The sequence below is a fragment of the Peromyscus eremicus genome, chromosome 19 (genome assembly GCF_949786415.1).
Source record: "Peromyscus eremicus chromosome 19, PerEre_H2_v1, whole genome shotgun sequence".
NCBI lineage: Eukaryota > Metazoa > Chordata > Mammalia > Rodentia > Cricetidae > Peromyscus > Peromyscus eremicus.
The window spans coordinates 49,175,605-49,189,029 of NC_081435.1; the positions used below are offsets into that span (position 1 = coordinate 49,175,605).

Consider the following 13,425-nt stretch of genomic DNA (forward strand, 5'->3'; position numbering starts at 1 on the left):
GTTTTCCTCGGCGATTCTATAGTCAGGGTCCCTTCGGCTCCTGGGCTGCAGCCATTTTTTCTGCAGCCAAACCGAAGGACGCACCGTGTCCCCCAGCACCCTGAAATAATTGTCCAGTGGAGAGAAGCAGGGAAGGGGATTGCCCCTCAAGGGCTTAGCTCCCTTTGCTTGGATGTGGCTCTCTGGCTGGAGTCAGCAAGGAAGCTATTTTTGACTGAGTGGCTACCTACCCTCGCATGACCCTCAGCAATTCAGGCCAAGGTCATTGAACTCAGTTCATCAAAGACACTTGAGCGACCAGTGATCTCCTTCCCTGGGGTCCCTTCAGAGAGAAGAACTGGGAGGGGCATGCCCATGATGGTTCTGGCCCTCTCTGCAAAGCCGTGCAGCGTCCCTGGGAGGTTACCTCTCTTCCTCTGTTGTTGCCATGGAACCTGAACAGGATTATTGTATTAGTCACCTTTTTCAATTTTATTTTTTAAGTAGTACTTGAGGAGGGGCTATGATGAGTATGTTGCACGGTGGCCAGACCACTCTGTGGAGTCAATTTCTCCATCCAACTTTATGTGGAGTCTGGGGATCGAACCCAGATCACCAGACTTTCGAGGCGTGCACTTTGACCGAGTGAGTCATCTCATCAGCCCCAAGCTACTTTTCTTGTTGCTGTGACCAACATAACAAGAAGTAACTTAAGTAGGAAAGGTTTACTTTGGCTCACATTTTTAAAAGGCAGCCGGGACTTGTGATGGAATTACCTGGGCTCCAAAGGGGCTACCTAAACCCTTTCCCTCCAGCTCTGCCATCTGCCACACACACACACAGCCTTGCTCTGGGGCCAGCTACACTCCATGCATGCAGCTTTCCTTGGCTGATGTTCCATAGTCCTGGTATCTCCAACATGCTGGAGTTGCAACTTGAGTTTTAACACCACCGTGTCCATACCATGGAGCCTCCTTGCAGAGATTCCAACCCTGCCTCACATTGCCTGGCTTTGACAGCTCTCTGGTACGCGCCACCATGACTCACTTACTTTTTCACCTTTCGTACCAGCAAAAACAGTACCATGCAGACAATGCTGCTAAGTCCAGCTGCTAGATGCACCCGCGCTCCCTTAGGCCACCTCTGTAATGGCCTTTGCATGCCTTTGGTGGTAGACTCTAAAACACTTTGCTCAACAGTTGTGTTTGGATCAAGGACCCCTTCGGCAACAATTGAAGTTCCTCTTCTCTCTCCTCAAATGAACTTGCCTTTTCACTAGATGGACACTGATGGGGGAAGTCATGTCCTCAAGGCACCATTTTTATTGCCCCAGTGCAGAGTGAGAGACTTACCATTGATGTTGCTAACCTCTTCAGCAAGTAGAGTTTCTTTTGAATACGAATCAGTCATGTCTGTAACTTTGAACTCCGCCGTGTTCTTGCTGGACTGCACATTTTCCATGACTTTCTGCCCCGTTTGTTGTGTTTTTCATTGTGTGCGTGGATCAGAGCGGTGAACAGTAACAATGATACAGCTTGCATGCCATCACATCTTGAAATTTCCTCCCAAATAGTACCTTATTAGTACCTTATTTCTTTGCCTTTACATTCCCAAACTTGATTTAAGAAAAAGAAAAAAAAAAAAAAAAGCCCTGTTGGTAAACCTTCAGAACATAATCAATCTTCTCAGATTCCTCCCTTGAAAATGTGACATGTGATTTCCAAACATAGGCTGGTGCACACAGTTCCCATTGGACTGTTCAGGTGAGAAATCCTAACATGCTCTTCGTCCAACATTCCCCAGTCTGTGGTCAGTCTTTGACTCAGCGATCATTGTCTGAACAGCTCCCATGGATCCATCGAGTTTTACTGCAGATTCTGAGCAGTGTCCTGAAGAACTTTAGCTCCTGCATTAAAACCAAGAATAAGTTTGTCTAAAGCAACAGATAAGCCCTCTTTTGTTGGATTTGCTTTAGCAATTACATTCTGTGTTAGATAACCCCTGAATGAAAATACAAATTGCCTTAAACACCACTAGGTAACCATCCGGACCCAGAATCTGAAGAAGGTTAGCCAGAGTCATTACACCAGCCTTAAAATCAGGATTATTTACGGCCAAGTCATCAATGGCTCTGCACTTTTAGTTGGATTGTCCATATTGTTTGTATCATCAGGTACTAAGTCCTTGTGTTTCTCACCATCATCTCCATGTTCAAGTTCCACAGCTAACCTAAGTCAACTTAACACAGACCCTGAATCTTGAAGAACAGTGAGTATCTCCAATATATTTTGTTGTTGTTGTTGTTGTTGTTTTTCGAGACAGGGTTTCTCTGTGTAGTTTTGGAGCTGTCCTGGATCTCACTCTGTAGACCAGGCTGACCTCGAACTCACAGAGATCCACCTGGCTCTGCCTCCCGAGTCCTGGGATTAAAGGCATGCGCCACCGCCCAGCTTCCAATATGCTTTTCAAAGAACTCGGCCCAACTGCTATGGATATTTCTGAGTTACCCGGATCTTCCATCTTTACTGTCTGTTTTTCTGGTTTTCAAGCCAAACAATACAGTTTCTAAATTCTGTTTCATCTTCACAGTTGAAGCCCATGGGACTGTGGTAGTCCAGGGCTGTGAATTTACATCAGAGTATGGTCCCTGCTGTTCACACTAGCCACCTAGGTGCCAGGACAGGAAAAGCCAATCCCTTACTTTTTAATTCAGCCTCATTCCAATTCTCGGTAGAGAGGCAGAATGTAGCCGTATGGTTTGCCAGAGCACAGCAGGAGTAAGTCTAGCTCAATGCTTGATGGAATCCTTGTTCCCCTCTGAAATCTCATGAGTGAGGCCTTCACTGTCTATTTCTCCCCACATTCTGGTCTTCCAAAGTTCCACCAGAATGGCCAATTAAGACTTTCCAGAGTTTTTCTAGCCTGCAGCTCCAAATTCTTCCACATTCCTCCGGCAAACCAATTCCAAAGGCCTAAGAACCGTATGGTCCGATTTATCACAGCAATCCTCCCCCCGACTCCCAGTACTAGTTTTCTATATTAGCTTGTGGTGAGATTTTGTTTGTGTTTTAAACAAATAAATCTTGCCTGAAGATCAGAGTGCAGAGTTAGCCACTAGGGGCCAGGTAGTGGTGGCACACACCTTTAATCCCTGCGCTTGGGATCTCATGCCTTTGATCCCAGCACTTAGGAGGAGGAAGCTGGCAGTGATATGTCTGGGTGGAGAGAGGGAGTGATAAGGCAGGGTGGAGACAGGAGCTCGGCCCTTTCAGTCTGAGGATTCCTAGAGGTAAGAAGTCTTTCTAGTGGCTGGCTGCTCTGCTTCTCTGATCTTTCAGCTTTCACCCTAAGATCTAACTCTACGTTTTTATTACTAAGACCAATTAGAATTTGTGCGACATTAGTTAGTGTTCTTTTTTTTTTTTTTTTTTAAATGCCGAATGCGGTTTATTGAAGGAGGGAGGAGGTCTTAAATACGGGCTTACAGCACAATGGGAGAACCCTGGAGGGCAGAAGTTCGCTACAGATGTTTTACAATCTTGCATCTAAAGCTGTTAACGCCCATTATGCAAGATGCATAGACATAGTTAGTGTTCTTGTTGTGACCAAATAGTTGTTAATAAACAACATACAGGAGGAAGGGTGTGATAGTTTTAACCATCAACATGACAGAATCTAGAACCACCAGGGGAGAGGGTCTCAATGAAAAACTGTGTAGATCAGGTTGGCCTGCGTATCCCTGAGATACCTGTGAGAAATACTCTTGATTGTGTGAACTGCTGTGCAGCACCACTACACAGCAATCCCTGAGTTTGGGTCATGGACTGTATTAAAAAAGATGAAACCGAGCACAGGTGTGCATTCATTTACTCTAGGCTCCTAACTGTGTGCATTCATTTACTCTAGGCTCCTAACTGTGTGCATTCATTTACTCTAGGCTCCTAACTGTGTGCATTCATTTACTCTAGGCTCCTAACTGTAGACCTGACTTGCTTCTTCAGGTCCCTGCTGCCATGGCTTTCCTGCTATGATGGACTGTACAACCTGGAATTGTGAGCTCAGATAAACTCTTTCTCTCATAGATTTTTTTTTTTCAATCGGGGTGTTTTATCACAGCAACAGGAAGGGGAACTCTATTAGTTATTTTGTGTTGCTATGACAAAATGTCATGCCCAAGAGCAGCTATAGAAGGGTTATTTGGGCTTAGGATTCCAGAGGGAGAAGTCTGTCACAGCAGGGAGACAGCAAGCTGCAGGCGTGGTGGCGAGGGCAGGAAGCTGAGAGGTCACACCTCAATGCAAACACAGGAATCGGGGACACTGAGCTAGAGGTGGGGCAAGGCTGTCAGCTCCCAAAGCCCACCCCCACTGATGAACTTTCTCTAGCAAGCCTGTGCCTCCTCAAGACCCCATAACCTTCCCAAACACCGACACCAGCTAGGTTCCAATACCCAAGCCTGTGGGGAACACGTCTTATTCAAACGACCGCCGAAACAACACGAAAGGTTTATTTTTGACCCACAATTCACGAAAGAGACGGAGCATCATAGTGGAGAAGTCACAGCAGCCAGAGCAGCTGGCTGGTCACGTTGTGTTTGCAGTCAGAAAGCCGAGAACAGACAGGAAGTGGGACCGGTCTATAAAGCCTCAAGGTCCAGACTCTGGGGAGCTGACTTATCAATCAAGAGAATTTGCTGCTTTTCCAGAGGACCTGAGTTCAGTTCCCAGCACCCACATCAGGCAACTCACAATCACTCCAAGTCCAGGTATTTGATGCACTCTTCTGGTCTCTGAAGGTGTATACACACATGTAGAATACAGAAACAGACAGACAGACAGACATATTAAAAAACAAAAGCTCTCAAGGTCCACCTCCAGTGACCCGCTTCCTCTAGCTAGGCTCCACCTCTTAAAGGTTATACAGCTTCCCAAACCAGCACCACAGCTGAGAACCAAGCACGTCAGACTACAGGAGACATTGCACATTCAAACCACAATTGTGACCCCAGGAAGGAAGGTGTTGAGACACTGTCCCGCCTCTTCTTTAAATACACAGATGTGTGAGCCGTAGGCACTCGGGAACTGTCCATGAGGAAGACAGTGACCTCTTCTAAAAGAAACCCACGTTTTAGTTGTTTGGGCTTTTTTCGTTTTGTTCTAGGTTTTCACTTTTTTGTTTCTTTCTTTCTTTCTTTTTTTTTTTTTCTTTCTTTTTTTTTTTTTTTTTTTTTTTTGGTTTTTCGAGGCAGGGTTTCTCTGTGTAGCTTTGGTGCCTGTCCTGGATCTCACTCTGTAGACCAAGCTGGCCTTGAACTCACAGAGATCTGCCTGGCTCTGCCTCATGGGTGCTGGGATTAAAATCGTGCACCACCACCGCCCAGCTCTTTTCTTTCTTTCTTTCTTTCTTTCTTTCTTTCTTTCTTTCTTTTCTTTTCTTTTTCTTTTGAAATGGGTTTTATGCAGGCTGGTCTCAGACTCACTTATATAGTTGAGGACCTTGAGCTTCTGATCCTCCGGCCTCCACCCCACAAGTGCTAGAATTATAGGCATGTACCACCACACCCAGCAATAAACCCACATTTTAATCTCAACTTTATTGGAAACAGAACAGAATTCAAGGCTCTCAGGACTTAAATCCTAAATGCTTTCCTAGCCTAAGCAAGCCCTTAGCCTGACACATAATAGATGCTCACTAAATATCCACAAGTGGAATTTGCTACATGTTCTATCACGCTTCACTGCATACCACCCACCTGCTAACTCCAGGTCCTCCTGGTGAGCCTCTTCTCCTTTGCATGCACCTGCCTCTCCTACCGGGTAATGTGCACATTCAAGGTTCATAGCCCAACTGGAAACCCAATATCTCAACACCACCTCGCCAGATCCCCTTAAACGGAGTATGTTATCCTTTGATCTGTATTTTCCTAGTAAAGTGCTCACACTATGCTTTGAGTTTTTCTTTTTCTAAGACAGGGTTTCTCTGTATAATAGACCAGCTGTCCTGGACCTCACTCTGTAGACCAGATTGGCCTCAAACTCACAGAAATTAGCCTGCCTCTGCCTACTAAGTGTTGGGACATTGTGGAACAGAATATTCGTTTAATAAATAATGGAGTATTTTTCTCTGAACTTGCCCAATACGAATAGACTGGATAGTGTAAATGTAATTCTTCCTTAATAATCGTTCTTATTGCATATAGTCTTACTATGTTAAAGTTAAAACCTTTCTTCTTATTTAGGCAGAAAAAGAGGAAATGTTGTGAAATATTACTTTATGTAAAGTTGTGTTACATTTGTTTATGTCACAGACTATTACTTTAACTATGTAAAGGTGTGCTACATTTGTTTATGCTGCATTTGTTTAACAATGTAAAGCTGTGTTGCTTTGCCTGCCTAAGGCACCTGATTGGTCTACTAAAAAGCTGAATGGCCAATAGCTAGGCAGAAGAGGGGTAGGCAGGACTGGCAAGCAGAGAGAATAAGTAAGAGGAGAAATCCAGGCTCAGAAGGGCGAACAAGGGAGAAAGAGAGGGAGACGCCCATGGCCAGCTAGCCAGGCAGTTGCCAGCCAGGCAGTTGCCAGCCAGGCAGCCATGGAAAAAGCAAGAAAAGCAGGACATACAGAATGAAAGAAAGGTAAAAATCCCCAAGGCAAAACATAGACAAAGAGAAACAGATTAAATTAAGTTATAAGAGCTAGTGGGACAAGCATAAGATAAGGCCAAGCATTCATAACTAGTCAGAAGTCTCCATGTCATGATTTGGGGGCTGGTTGGTGGCCCAAAAGAAAGCCTGGTACACTGGGTTAAAGGCATGCTGCGCCACCACTGCCCAGCATGCTTTGAATTTCTTTTCTTTCTTTCTTTCTTTTTTTTTTTTTTTTTTTTTTTGGTTTTCCGAGACAGGGTTTCTCTGTGTAGCTTTGCGCCTTTCCTGGAACTGGCTTTGGAGACCAGGCTGGCCTCGAACTCACAGAGATCAGCCTGCCTCTGCCTCCCGAGCGCTGGGATTAAAGGCATTTGTAGAGGTCACAGGACAGTCTTCAAGAGTCAATTCTCTCCCTCCGCTGTGGATTCCAAGGATTGAACTCGGGTCACCAGCCCAGCACAGCAAGTCATTCACCCACTGAGCATCTCACTCAGGAAGACTACGTTCAATATTTTAAGACCTCATTTCAGATGCTTCCATTAAGCACCTCGCTGCATACTCCCCTCCTTACAGAAAAGGGAGCTCTCAGAGCCCTTGGAATAGAAGAGGCATGAGGATCTTCACCAGTCACCTTCCTAGGAGCTGTCCTTCCGCTTCTTGGTTTAATTTAGAATCTCCCATAGTAGGTCTAAGAAGCCCCACCTCCTGGTCTGGGTTGATTGCTATAGTCTTGACTCACATTGTGCCAATCACAGCTCCCGACTACTCCACTCAACACAGTTCAGTATTTGACCTGAGGTGGCCAGTGTATTTCTTGCTTAGGATTCGTGGAGTTTACATTAGAGACCACTTCTGGGAGATGTTCTCCGTTGTCTTCAACCTCAATGGACACTGTGGTCTGCCATAAGAAAAGGGGGCTGACATGCGCAGAGAGGCAAACAGAGCTGATGGAGGTGTCCTGGAGAGTCCTGGATTTTAAGGGGTCTTTGGGTCTGGTCACCCTGGGCTTCTCCTCCTCCTCGGTTCTCCAACTTGCCTTCAGATTCCATGTGCCGACAAACCCTCCCCCGTGGAGAAGAATGTCTGTCACTTGCTGTTGGGAGCTCCTAACAGGCACACAGCATGCTGTGGACCTAAGACCACGTCTGTAACAGCATACCTACATTTCCTCTGAGCAGGAGGGTAGTGTCTGGATTTCCACGTTTAGCTGATCCCCTGTTGTTGGGAAGACTGTGCCGAGCCGTGCTTTGTAGACCTCTTCCTGAATTCCTCTTTGCTCATACACACTGCTTCATTAGAATGGCTTCCTAGCTAGGATTTGTTCTGCAAAAGGCATTTCACATTGAAAGGCTTCTGGTGGCTTCCATGCCCGGCGACTGTTGCCTCCCTCGGGGCTTCATGCAGTAAGTTCATTTTAAACTGAGTTGCTGCTGTGTGTGACCCTTGTCGGTCCTTTGGGAGAAGGGTGCAGGTTTGGTATCTGGTTTGCCTGTAACTGTGCCCAAAATTCAGTTGAAAAGTAGGTGTGGGGTCAGCTGTGGTCACGAGTATTTTCAAGGGATTCGGTAAACATGGAGCATGTCCCTAAACGCCCAGTGGACTCTGGTCTTGCTGGGTGTGTACTACGGCAAAGCTAGACACAGCTTCACGGTCGCTGGCTGGGACTCGTGGGTTTAGTCCAGATGGAGAAGAGACATGGCTCAGAGGACACATCTGAAGGAACATGGCTCAGAGGACACATCTGACGTGACTCCAGAGAGCAGGGCTGGGAGCTCAGAGAACAAGCTGATCAACCCTCAAATGCCCCATGCTGGGGGAACAACGGGAGGGAAGGCACACACAGTCCCCTCTGCCCTGGGCTCGCAGCCTGTTGCCAAAGAATAGGTAAGAGCAAAGGTCACGTGAGGTCAGTGCTGGTGGCTCACCCTGGTCCACGACACCTTCCTGAAAGCTGAGGCACATGCCGGGAAGTCCAGGACAAACCAAGCCTGTTTACAGCTAGAAATCAGAAAGAATCAGAGCAGCCAATGGGCAGAAAGTCTCACTGGGTTTAAACATAGAGTCCACCAATGGCTGAAAGCGGTAGATATGCTGATACTCTTCCTGACCTGACAGGGTCCCATGCTAAAAACTCTCACCTCAGGGCCAGGGGAGAGCCCTGAGGGAATATAGCAAGGGAGAGGGACCATCATGTTCTTCAGGGGAGCCAAGAACAGGGATACTAGTAGAGCCAGTGTCTCTGGTCACGGTGGCCTGCCCCAGATCCAAGGCTGTCTGAAAACTTCTCTGCCTGGTCCACTGATGCCCAGCCCCTACCGATCTGAAACGTGCCCTCCCACAGTCTGATCTCCTGCCGTATCGACTCCGTCAGCTTTTTGTTGTTGATGCTGCTGCTGTGGCAAAATCCCTGAGAGGAATAATTTCAAGGGGCACAGGTTTGTTTTGGCTCACGGTAAATGTCTCTTGTTGGTAGACTGACTCCATTGCCTTGGGGGCCTGTGGTGAGCAGTGTGTCATAGGGAAGGGCATCACAGGGCAAAGCTGTTCACCCCATGGTGGCCTAGAAGCAGAGGGTAAGGAGAGTCAGGGATAAAAAACACCCTTCCAGCCAGGCAGTGGTGGCGCACGCCTTCTATCCCAGCACTCGGGAGGCAGAGGCAGGTGGATCTCTGTGAGTTCGAGGCCAGCCTGGGCTACCAAGTGAGTTCCAGGAAAGGTGCAAAGCTACACAGAGAAACCCTGTCTCGAAAAACAAAAACAAAAACAAACAAACAAACAAACACCCTTCAAAGACACAGCTCCAGTGATGCACTTCCTTAACTAGGCCTCACTCCCTGATAGCCCAATAGTCTATGAAGTCAATAGGTTAATCTGTGGAGGAGGTCAGAGCCTTCATGTTCCAATCACTTCCCAATGGCTGTGTCAACAGCTGGGGGCCAAGCCTTCAATACATGAGCCTTTAGGGCACTTCATATTCAAGCCATCACATTGACTTCCCCAGTCTCGGAGACAACCAAGCTCTTTCTCTGCCCCAGAACCCACCAACTGGACACAACAGTTTCCATCTGGCCTGCTCTGCTCACACTATGTCTAAGGTCAGCGAAGTTGCTTCAGAAAGGCCTCTCCTGACCTCGGAGCTCAATGCTCGCTGCATTCAACCACAACAAGGAGTCCATTGTTGTGTCAACCAATAGACAGCCTCAGATTGGGACGGCCATACTCACCTACACTGGGCAGGCACATTAGCCAGTGTCCAGTGAGTATCATGTAGCAAAGACTGTAAGTAAAATAACCACCAAGAGTTTGAAGTCAGAGCCAATGAGATGGCTCGGAGGGTAAAGGTACAACCCAAGTCCCATCCCGGGATCCTACATGAAGGTGGAAGGGGGGAACTGACTCCACAAAGTGGTCCTCTGACCTCTGCACACGGGTCATTTCATACATTTCCACACATACATCATGTACATGTACATATGCACACACACACACACACACACACACACACACACACACACACACACACACGATGGTGATGATCTTAAAGTCACACAGAAACACAGAGCTCAACCTCATCACTCCCTGTGCCCCCTGCCATGTTTACTATTTCTCTTACCGATGCTGGATGCTGGATAGCCTCCCTGCCGTGCTTTTAGGACATTTATCTAAGCTGTCTGGCCTAAGTTTCCTCCGTAAAGCAGAGAGATCATGCTGGCCTCTCAGGAAGACAGAAACCCCCCCATGGAAAGACATGTACACACATTGCCTCACTCAGCACTCAGTTCAAGGCAAGTGCCGACTAGACACACACAGATGTACACACTGAAGCCTAGCCGTAATCCTGGGGCAGACCCTCTCCTAAACGCCCATCTTGTAGATGAAACCAAGGCCCAGGGACCTTAGTGACAGGCTTAGTCACTTCAACTCCAGAGCTAGGCCCTCCTCTACTTGGGCACGGAAGGTGATATAAAGTATAAGATCAGTGACCAGAGAGGAGCTAGTGGGAGCCATACCCCGATTGCCAGACCACAGACCTCCATTCATCTCCACTAAATCCTAAGGTTAGGATAGTGTGGAAACCACTGAGCTACACAAATGTCTGTGGCTATTTATAACTCTAAAGGAAAAAATGCAAGGATTTGATTACATTCTGTATAACGGAAGACATCACCAACAAGGCCAAAAGATAAATAGGAGCTCAGGAGAAGATATTTCAACTTTATATGGCAAAGATTTACTACCCTGGTACAAACATGTTCTAGCGAGTAAATGGAAGAACCATGAATGGCCCAAGGGGAGAATGGGCAGAAGACTGTGAACTGTTTTCAGGAGAGGAAATAAAAATGAGCAACAAGCATGGGGCTGGAAACTCTTGCTAGGATCCCAGCACACAGGCAATTCAGGAATATCAGTAGAGGCCAGCCGTGGCTACATAGAGACTTCCAGGTCAGTCTGAGCTACATAGCAAGACTCTCTCTCAAGAGACAAAAATCAGGGCCCAGAGCTTTAGTTCAGCTAGTAGAGTGCTTGCCTAGCAAAGTCCTGGGTTCGAAATACACCATCACATGAAACAAAGCACCGTGGAATAAGCCTATATATAATTCCAGGACTCAGAAAGTGACGGCAGGAAGAAAAGGGATTTAAGATCATCTTTAGTCTGGGGCCAGTCTGGGACACACAAAACTCTGTCTCAAAAATGAACAGGCCTAGCAAAGATGTCTCACCAGGAAAAGGCGTTTGCCACCAGAGCCTGATGACCTGGGTACAATTCCTGAGACGCACACGGTAAGAGGGACAGAATCCCATGGGTTGCCCCTCAACCTCCACTTGTGTGCCTTGGCACCTGGGCACAAGCATGCACACATGCACACGCACACACATATAAATACTAAAATGTAAGAAAAACTAGCAAACAAAAAAGAAAATGAGCAATAAACATGGAAGTAGAGAGATAGAACTTAAATAAGGAGCTCCTGTATATCTTCTAATACAAAAAGGGAAAACTAGCAACATTTATGGCTGATAACAACACAAAATAACCTTACATATCCATTGTTAGGCTGTGAAACATTACAGCCTTTACAAAAATTTTCCAAAATATCATCACACAAAAAAAATGTATGAGGACTGGGGATGTATGTCAACTTTCAGAAATGGAAGTAATTATATAAAAAGATAGATGATAATAGACAGATAATAGATAGATGATAAATCAAACCATAGACAGATCATTAACAGATAATGGATGGATGATAGATCTACATGGTAGATAGATGACAGATAAATGTAGCCTGGTTCATAGGTAGGTAGGTAGGTAAGTAAATAGATAAGTAGGTAGGTAGGTAAGTAGGTGGGTGGATAAATGAATGACGAACAGCTAGAGGTACCTATATTCATTGTGATATCTCTGTAATAGCAAGAAAAACAATACTTTGCCCTTCTGTCAATCCTATTGTATATTGTGTAGCTACTAAAACAAGTATGGTAGTCTCATGCTTGCCAGTCTAAGGTTATCACTGAAACATCTGAAGGAAAAGTCATGTTAAAGAGTAGCCGGGTAGTGGCGGTGCACACCTTTGATCCCAGCACTTGGGAGGCAGAGGCAGGAGGATCTCTGTGAGGCCAACCTGGTCTACAAAGTGAGTTCCAGGACAGCCAGGGCTACAAAGAGGGATCCTGTCTTGAAAAACAGAGAGAGAGAGAGAGAGAGAGAGAGAGAGAGAGAGAGAGAGAGAGAAACAGAGAGAGAGAAACAGAGAGAGAGAAACAGAGAGAGAGGAAGGAAGGGGAAGAGAAGAAAGAAAGGAGAGGAAATAAAAAGATGGATGGATGGATGGGTGGGTGGATGGATGGATGGATGGGTGGGTGGATGGATAGAGGATATGAACATGACAGAAACTCAAATATCCTAAGGTTATGTAGTTAAAACTGGTCTCATTCTCTCCCTAATGTCCTAGCCCGGTTCTTCCTCTGGAAAACAATTAGTACTGCAGCTTCTTGAATTGCTTTCTCAGAGAATTTGACATAGATACTATATGTCTTATCTTTAAAGTTGTACAAAAGCACACACAGATGAGTGTGTCCCTAAGGAAAGCAGTGTCCATTCTTTCTATCCAGTTTGATTTAGCTCCAAGGCTACAACTCCTTCAAGAAGCCAACCCCCACCCATGAAGAAGCTTACCCACCCACTCGTCCACCCATTCATCTGTCCACTAACATCTGCAAACAAGCAGTTATTGATCACTCACGCTGTGCCAGGCACGAGGCTCAGGGCTGCAGATAAAGAGGTGAGAAGATAAGGTCCTTGCTCTCACCCTGTTGACCTTCCAGTGAGGGAGAAAGAAAATATGTAGAGAGAATGAGTAACAGGAGGGACCGAACCACCTCCAGATAGAGGGATGCTGCACCCAGAGACATTCATGCTCACCCAAGGCGGGGCGGGAGGAGGGAAGACAGGAGGAGTGGAGAGCAGAGAGGAGAGAAAAAGGAATGATAGGGAAGATCCCTGAGGCAGTGACATCTAAGCTCAGAACTGCACACAAGAAGGGGTGATTGTCACTGGGTCTGGTCCTTGTGTGTTCCCAAGGAGTGTTCCTACTGTCCTACCTCCTTTTGATCTAGAGGTAAGGAGGACAGGTGTGGGCTCCAGGGTCTGCTGGTAAAAGCTGGGTGAGTCTTGGGGAGTTGATTTCAGCTCTTCGTGCCTCTGTTTCACCATCTGGAATATTTGAAGTTAGATAGAAACAGTGCCACATTCATAGGACTATAGTAACTATTAATTGGCTATGGAATATAGGCAGGC

General features: G+C 46.4%; 1 pseudogene; it reads right to left on the minus strand.

Annotated features, from left to right (window-relative positions):
• Window positions 1-1,718: 1,718 nt before the first annotated feature.
• Window positions 1,719-8,588, minus strand: LOC131895630 (RNA transcription, translation and transport factor protein-like; annotated as a pseudogene).
• Between the last annotated feature and the right edge of the window lie 4,837 nt (window positions 8,589-13,425).